This window comes from Etheostoma cragini, chromosome 15 (genome assembly GCF_013103735.1).
Source record: "Etheostoma cragini isolate CJK2018 chromosome 15, CSU_Ecrag_1.0, whole genome shotgun sequence".
NCBI classification, from domain to species: domain Eukaryota; kingdom Metazoa; phylum Chordata; class Actinopteri; order Perciformes; family Percidae; genus Etheostoma; species Etheostoma cragini.
This window is the reverse complement of record NC_048421.1, coordinates 10477050-10486321: the sequence shown is the minus strand read 5'-3', so window position 1 is coordinate 10486321 and position 9272 is coordinate 10477050. Positions and strand designations below refer to the sequence as shown.

At 46.9% G+C, this 9272-nt stretch overlaps 1 protein-coding gene across 9 annotated transcripts in view; it reads left to right on the top strand.

Annotated features, from left to right (window-relative positions):
• LOC117957858 (BAH and coiled-coil domain-containing protein 1) overlaps nt 1-9272 on the top strand; it is a 63816-nt gene that overhangs the window by 14875 nt on the left and 39669 nt on the right. The window lies entirely within an intron of this gene.

Here is a 9272-nt window from a genome sequence, read left to right as displayed (position 1 = left end):
TCCGTGGCTTCTCTTTCCAGCCCAAGCAGATGGTGAACATTCAGAATGAAAGCAGATCCTAAGTCATTTTGGATCTCCATCAATTCGGCAGTCTCTGGGACCATCCTGCACGGAGCTCAAGTTTCTTAGCAGTGACTGAGCCTTCTCTGATCTCCAACCAGGGCGTCGTCGCCACCTTCTCTCCTTCCAGAGCGCCCATATGCCCATTCTAAAGGCAGTGCTTTTTAACTCACGTTCAACAATGGCCCATATTCCCACAAACCAACACTGGAGCTGAAAAAGAGCTGTTGACAGTTGTTCCCATTGCTCACTCTTTTTTTCTCCCCACCATCTCAGCAGATACCTCTAAACCCAGCGGGATGTCTCCGCGCTCTGCTCTTCCACATCTTCGCCCAGTGTGTTGCACCATGTGCATATAGCAATTGCTCTGAAGAGCTCATTTCCCTTGTATGTCTGTCCTGCTTACCTGTAGCAGCAGCAGCAGCGGCGGCGGCTATACCACCCAACCCTCCACTCGGTGTGTTTTAATGTGACAGAATAAGCAGGATTTATTTCAACACGCGTGCTTGGACCTTTTAACAGGACTGGTTTGAATTCAAGCCCCTTTGAAGCCTGCACTACTTCTCACTGTAAGTGATTTTATGAGACGGGTTTCTATGCCAGTCAGGCAGGCCGCTACGCCTCAACCAGATTGGTGGAGAGCAGTGGGAATGCGATTCCAGCACACACCATCTGGGAGTAAGTGTGTGTTCTTGTGTATGTGATTGTGCACATATGTTTGTGCAGGTGTGTGTTTGTGTGCATGTAAAGAGAGAGGGGTGGTTAGCGCTGGCTGTGAGAGGGAAAAAAAAGTTAGGCTTTTTGAGTAGGCCTCATACTGGCCCTGCCCGAGTCTACTGATTTATGAGCTTGTGAAGGAAATCTCTCATTTGTCACTTTTCATCTCTTTCCTCCACGTCATACTTTTTCTCTCTCTATTTCACTCTCTGTCATTGGAATTCAACTTTTACCCAAATCTTCCGCTGCTTCCACAGACAGGACAGGAACGGAGGAAGGGAAGAGAAAAGAAAATGAAAGCAGCCAGGAGGGAGCTGCTTTTTTTTAACGGATCAGGTTTAAACCATGTTGAACAAAAGGCTTGTCATAGTGGATATGTTTTAGTAAATAATTATAAGTGTTGACATGTCAGCGTAATGTATTTTGTTTGTGGTAGGGATGCGTGTCATTAGGCAGTGTATACTTTCTGCCTGTAAATTATTCAAAGCACTTGTTATGGTGCTGTTACAGATTCACTGTGGTTTGAGCATTATTGTAGGAAATAGAAAAAAACAACAAAAACATTGGTCTGAAAACACTTTGTGTATGTGGAGGACAATTCTGGCCACAGGGACACACATGTTTGATGCTAATACCTGCTATTGCCATTGCGTCACTGCGTAGGGGCCCCAGTTCTGTGTGTGAGTGTGTGTGTGTGTGTTGGTTTGCGCGCAAGAGAAAGTCATGTGTTTATGTGCCACTGTGCACCTTACTCACTCATGTGCTAGCTATAAATCTGCCTCACCCTTTCCTGGCCCGCTGTGGACACCGCAGGAGCAGTTTGGGGTTTCACCCTTTTTCAAAGTGGGGGAGGAGAGGGAGGGAGAGGATAAATGGTTAGAGGGGAAGAGAGATAAATGAGGGAGGGGGCTTAATGAGAGCCCTGGCTCACATGATTATGGTACTGGCTGATAGAAATCAGGATCTTTCTCAAAGAAGTCAATTAACCCCCTCCCCCTTCCATAATTATGCATGGATTGCTCCACTGACTCTTTACTGATGGGGCTGCTCAGCTCAATATGCAGACTCATGCTGCCTGCGTCTAGAAGGGCTTGTGTGTATTGTAAAAAAGCATTCGTCAAGCTTTTTTTAGAATCTGCTGGCAGTCGGGTTTAAACTCAGGGTTTTTCAAAGCCATTAGTTTTCCCCAACCCCCTCATCTTTCTTCTCACCTGACAAGATTAGAAAGCCAGTACCGGGCAGAGCCGGGAGGGGGCTCCACCCCAATGCGCCTCTCATCATTAGTGTATTAGAGGGTAGATGATTGCTGAACTTTGTGGTCTGAATAAATAAGCAGTGTTGTAGAATGTCAACACGACCAGCGGCTCCTTCACAGCACCTACTGTTGACATAACTGCACTCTTATCTGAGGAGTGCAAAGCCTATGGCCCCACAATAGAACATGGTGCCAGAACAAATACAGTAAGGAGACATAAACCATACTCTCCAACACACACACACACACACACACACACACACACACACACACACACACACACACACACACACACACACACACACACACACACACACACACACACACACTGGCTGTGAGGGAATGTGCCGCATGGCACTACAAGTCAAAGCTGCTGTGGATGCAATAAAGCACAAAACAATACATAACTGATAGAACAAGGCTGTACAGCAGTAGTGTGATCAAATTGGGGTCCTGGCGTGCTGTTCATGCTACCAGACTGCCTGGTGTTCATGTGAGCTCATGAAAATAATGGGGTGTTTAGGATCTTGGTAATCTGGGTGAAGGACCTGGGCTCTGCTCGTGCTGCTCAATCTGGCAGAGAGCGAAGGCCAGCCTGACAGTCATGAGACAAGCTCTGCCGTTGGCCTTAAGTGAACAAGCAGTTTGTGAAAGTTGCATCTGCAGTTATCACTCTTGTGAGTGTGTCAAGCTGAGCAGAAAGAAAGCAAGAGGAGAGAGAGGGTACAGAGACAAAGATGACTGTGGTTTGCTTTTCAAACCCTTGTTTAAGTACCTGTGTCACATTTGCTTTTTTCTGTGTCAAAATATTTCAGTAGGCCCTCTTCCTCTCATTGCCTCACATCACCCTAATAACTCTTCTTTATTCTCCTTCCCTGTCTCTCCAAGTCCCCGTCCGCCTCCCCCTCACTATTCATTATGGCCTCTGCCACGTCTAGACTGTGCTTGGCTCACACCGGCATTGTGATAACTGCTGAAAGCTGTTGCTCTCCCGTAGATATGAGGACACCCAGCTGAGGTTTCTTTGCGCTACCTCTCACTCATGCTTCATCCCTTAAATCCACCACCATGACTCCCTGTATTCCTTGCATAGATTACCCAAATAATTTTGACTGGTCAGGCCTGCAGTATAGACTTTCTGGCCCAATGCGTAGGTGATGACATGTTTTATGGCCAGCAGAGCTTAGCGTATATTAAAGAAAAATAACAAAAGCCAACATGTGCAATAGGCACTGTTCAAAGTTGGTTTAATGGTTACCCTGGGATGTAGGGTTTTTATTTGAGACCCAGAATACTGCCTGTAGTGCTATTGAGCAGTTGGAAAATATATGATTTTAATTTCCGTCCTGTAACATGTGTACATAGTGGTATTTTTTGTCTGCCTTTTCAGTGAGTGTGTGTGTACAGTATGAGGATGTGCTATGGCAAACAAAACGACCAGCTGCAGCACATCTGTTAACTTCGATCAGATACTCGCCTGTAAACCCACAAGGCCTCCCTCCTCCTCTCTGCCGTTTCTGTATGCGACCTGCAGACCAATGCAGAGTGAGGGGGGAGTGACATGTGACTTTCTGACCCGCCCACCTGTCCAGTGGTCTAGATGTGATCACCGCAAAAGGAGATAGACGATTGCAATGGTAGCTGTGCAGCCAACCAACCAGACAGACAAGCTATGAGCAGTTGATCAAGATGATATCCCTCCCCTCGGTCTCCCTGCTTTGACCTTGGATGGTGCCTTTCCTACTCCTAGCCGTGAACGCCTACATCAAGCTAACCAGCTGGAGAAGGGAGAGGAGATGCTTTTTTATGGCTGCCCTGCTCTATGTTACACTTCATCTGCTCATGTTTGGGTGAGGATGACCTTCTCTCCTCTGCACATCTGTACAGATTGCAGGAAATGCTCCTAATTTTACCCATCTCTGCTCAAGTGTGTTGCTGCAGATGTTAAGCAGGTCCCGGCAGCAGCATATCATGGTTGACCAGTGTTAGCAGTCGGAAGACATAACTCAACTTTAAAGCCTAGTTTGTCAGATGCATTTCATAAAAGAATTTACTGTGTGATTTGGCTGACCTTGTACGCACTTGAAAGTGTAGGCTGCTACAGTGGGAAAGGAGGTGGTTATCTGTATAGTCCAAATGGAGTATTGTCCTTCTGGCAAAGAAGCTTTGCAACAAAAGAAGTCAAGGAGAAGCATGCATATTATACAGTGTGTTCTTTACAAGGATATACTGTAAACTGTTTGGCCTTGGCTATCCAGGTGCCTTCCCTCCCCTTGTCTGTAGGTTATCAGAACAAAAATGCTTGCATTTGTCTTGGCCAACGCTACGAGAATTTAACATTTCTCTTTTGTTCCCCTTGTGGACCAGCAGCAAATTATATTCAGGGCTGCAGAAAGACCTTGGGCTGGCTGGCTGGCTGGCGCGGCGGCTCTCAGCCGCGTTATCGGCATTGTTCTGTCTCTGCGCCTCTGACAGGCTACATCAGAAGGAGAGAAGCCAGAGCAGGGAACTGCCTTCTGTTTCTCTCACACACTTCTGAACATTATCATATTATAGGCCAAACCAAGAGAACTCAGAAAACAGCGACAAAGCATTCCCTTCAATCATCCCCCTTGTGCTGCTCTCCACAACCTAAAGAAGGCACCGGGCCACAGATGGAGGAGGGTGGGAGAGAGGTTGGGAGGACAAGAGTGAACGGGATATTCCAGCGAGCCCTGGTTGGCAGTTGAATGCTGGGACGCTGATTTAACTTATGGGCGGTTCTGACAGAGGGAGGGGTGAACCTGTGACTCCCCATAAAACAAGACGTTCATTAACCTCCCATGCGTCAAGAAGACTGAGGATGATCAAGAGCAGAGGAACAGAGCCAGGTGGGACGGAGTGGGAGGAAAAGCAGTTTTTAAAAACTCCAAAAAATCAAGAGAAAGTGTTTCCATTTCGAAGCACGTGGATGACGCCAACTGAGGGAATAGAGCAAGGTGATGAGGGAGGACAGAAATATGGAGTTGAGCAGCAGAGGGAAGGAGGGAGAGTGATGGAAAGATGATGGAGAGGGTGTGAGGACGGAAAGGGAAAACCGAGAAGGGGAATGAGTGATGGGGCTCGAAGGAGCAAAGGGAGAAGAGGGGATGAAAGTGAAAAAGGGAAGACAACAGGCCAAATATGCCCCAATGAGTCGAGCTGCCTGCAGATTTATGTGGTGTTGTGGGTGTCATTATACATCAACCAGAGGAGATGGGGAGACTCGAGCAACGGGATGCCTACGGGGTTGTGTGTGTGTTTATCTGTGTATGTACCGCACCACACTTTTATTCCCCATCCTTACGCTGCTCATGTCTCCGCCAAAGCAAACTGACTTCTGAGTTCGACAGAACACACTAGCCTGTGGTGAGGTAACATCCACCCACATCCACACTCCTTTTTTCCTAAGCCTATCTATCTAGCACTGCTGGTTGAGAAGAGAGATTTAGACCACCCAGGACTGAGTAGTCAAAGAGCTGCTTTGATGTGGCACAAGCATATGTGCAGTGCATGGGTACAATCTCTGCTAAAACACACTTGCAAAACAGATTTTTCACTGCCTCCTGTGCGGCATCATTACTCCTCGTCACCGGAGCAGTGGGATGCTAGAACAGAAAAAGAAAAAGGGAAAGATAGAGAGGCAGCCACCTCCTGTGCCAGGCAGTGCCGGGCTGAAACACTGGAGCCGTATGGTCACCCTGAGGGAGGGGAAACCTGCCCAGTCTAACCACATCTCAATTAACCAATTATGTTCAAAAGTTAACAGGGGACTAATTAGAGAGAATAGTGCTGAGCACTTGTTTTAGTCTGCCTTTTTCCCCACTACCAGGCATGTCTGTTTCCCTGACCTGGTTGGCTGATCTTTGGCTGCGTCGGCTGAAACATGGCATGCAAGCCGCCGTTAGTCACCCATCCATCCCCTTGGCCAGACCATAAAACCCATGGATTTAGACAGATCAGTCATCAGCTGTAAAACAAACCAGATCCAGAGCATTCCATGAGATGTTTCCCGTGAAACAGGAGAACCATGAAAATCCCATTTTTGGATGTGGAGATTGAGAGACCTGTGAGAGAACTTTCTAAAGTGGAAGACAGTTTTTAGTCATCTAACATAGTCATCTCCTGTTTGCCGCCCTATTTGGTCCCGCAGATTGGTTTTAATAGATGCCAAATGGGAAGGTTTAGTGCCTTGCTATTGGCCTGTTGGAGTCTCTTTTTAACACCATCATATTAAATGAGCTGTATTTAGAACTAGAGGCTATAGCGAGCTCCTCTAGTGAACAACAATGCCTCGGGCAGGAAGTGTTTGTAACCTACAGTACAAATTTTATCCCTGTGTTCAAGAGGAGGAAGAGGGGGGGGTGGTATATTGGCTGCTACCAGCAATAAAAGATATGTTGGCTGTATGACACAATTGTAGTGGGGTTGCTTTGAGCCCCGGAGCCAAATGTAGTGTGTTTGGAATCAGGCTGACAGCTAAAGAGAGAGAGAGAGGTGAGAAATCCCTCTTTGACTCTGCTCGTTTTCTAACTGGGATATCTTTGTGCTCTGATTTTTTTGGGCTTTATTTGAAGGCTGTGACATTAAAGGTCCTGCATGGTTGATTTGTGTGTGTGTGAGATTGTGTGTGTGTGTGTGTGTGTGTGTGTGCTTGTGTGCGTGCTTGCTTGTGCGAGAGGGTGAAAGAAGCCTTGGATGTCAGGATGCAGTTTGAGGGGTGAAGGACTCCCCTGTTGTATGTGAGGCCCTGGAGTATTCCTCCCGCTTTCCTCTTCCTCCCTCCTTCTTCACCCCACTCCCACACACTCATCTCTTCCTCTGTGAGATCCACAATGCTGGGAAGAAATGTGTCATTAACAGGGGAGACCAAAATAATGTTTATGGGCTCAAGCAGCACTGAAATCATTTTCCATATCAGTGCAACTGCATGGGCCCTGTGGGGGAGTAAATCTGATTTTCTCCTCCCTGTGCCAATGGGAAATATCATGGGAAAGAAAACAGATTGGATTGTTAGAGAGATGGCCTGACGCAGCTGTGGGCGGCTCTTTTGTGCTTGGATGTGTTGCTGTGTGTGTATTTGTGTTTGTGTGTGTGTGTGTGTGTGTGTGTGTGTGTGTGTGTGTGTGTGTGTATCATGAGAGAGGAAGAGAGAGACAACTAGAGAGGGGAAAAGAAAGAGAGAAACCAAAATACAATTGCGGATGTTTAGCGTGCGTCTGTGGATGAGAGAATGAGATGGATGAGCCCTACCATGGTAATCACAATTCCATGCCTCAGGAATAAAGAGCAGGAATGCAGCTATCGGCCCTGAAATGCCCTCATGTAACAATGGGTCAGTTAACAAGCACACTCACCAAAGTTTGGGCAGATAACAAATGGTTCTCCTTGAGAAGTGTGTAGCTGCCTTGTATACAAAGAACAAAGTGCTTCTGGCCCTGCGAGCATCCAACAAAATGTCAGACCATTATCGGCCATTCCATAAGAAACACTTGCATTTCATCTGTAACCAAGACACAAAAAACAATTGCTTTATTATGTAGCGTGGAAGGGGGATTTAAGAAAGTAAAATGCTGATTGAAGTAACAAGGGGGTGCTTGGAGAGAATATTGGCCTGGTGTAATATGCACTTCCTCTTACATCATGGAGATTTAAGTTCTCAGTGAAAGGATAGAATGAGAGAAATTGAAAGCAGAGTTTGGTGTTTTTGTGTTGTGACACAGCTTTTCTTGTGTTTGCTATTAAATCTGTGTTGTGGGAGTAGGGAATGTCAGTGTGCATGCGTGGGTGGGTGTTAAAGGAAGGTAATGGGCCTCGAGCTGTCTTGTCCTGGCCTGGTCCTGTTGCTGTTTCCAATCTGTCCTCCCACCTCTTGTGTCCCAGCCTGGAATGTCTGCTTGTTCTGCACAGATGAGGCCAGTGACTCAGTACACTACTGCGCTACTTCCATACGGATCACAGCGAGCACACCTAAACACAGGTCCAAGTTACGAGCCCAAACCCAACACACCCTACCTTTACCTTAGCCTTTGGTCTAAGCATTCATGTCCCCGCTACTCCTTGTCCATTCTCCGTTTGAGACTGTCAGTGGCATTAAACTTTAGCAACATTGCCTGCCATTTGCTATACCCTTAACCCTGTTACCCATACCCCATATTCTTCTACCACAGTAGCCTTCAACCCTCAGCCACCTCTAACTTTGAAAATCAGCTCTTATTGTCTCTTAAACAACACACTTCCTGGTCTGTTGCTCTGCCAATAGTTCCACCGGTGCCTTGTGTCCTTCTCTTTATTTACTGTGCCCATAAAACACCTTCAGCAGGAACTCTTCCAGACATTGCTATCTCTTTCCGTCTGCCCTGCCTCCGCCGCACCATTGGTGGCAAAGGAGTGAATGGATTACAGGTGGAGCCCCTTTTTGACAATGATTTCCCTCTCTGAAAAGGATGCTGTATGATTTCTTAATTGCAGTTAAATGGAGGTGGACTCCCTCTTGAGGGGCCAAAGGTAGCACACATGTGATACCACTGTACAAATAGTGAAGGAGGGTGAGAAATGGAATATATGGAGAGAAACATATATTGGTAGGATGTGTACATGTTTTTTGACATTGCTCAACTCCTACTAGAACTAAATATTCCTCAGAGATGCGTTGTCCTGTTTTCTCTGAAACATCACGGACTGTGTGGATCCAGTTTGGTTTTCAGGCTCCCGGCCAAGACAGGACGAGCCAGTCGGTCCTAATTTGTTTAGGATTAGAATCTCTTATCCTATCATGTCAACTTGTATATTGTATAAACAGCTGGGTGAAGTGGGCGGGAGGCTTTGGCTGACCTCCCCGAGCCAGTACTGAAAGAAAATTCCATTTTACCCCGCCATCACTTCAATCGCAAGCAAGTGGCTGACCACGAAGCCACTCTGCAAACACAGGCTGTCAACTTTCAGCGAGACGACCACCATACGCACACACAATCACACACACGGAGGCTCACATATGCTCAGCAACACACACTCCCACACACTCTCTGCTTCTCTTTCACTCTGAAAGTTTCTCACAGTTGCTCGCGCCCTTATCTACACTTCTAGTCTAAACTCTCGCCCCTTACCACCCTCTGGATGTTGCCGTGTCATACATTCTTACTCTCTTACTCCTATCTATTCTTCCAACTGCTTCTTCTGCTCCTTTTCCACTTCTCCCACCCCCGCACTGACCACATCCACT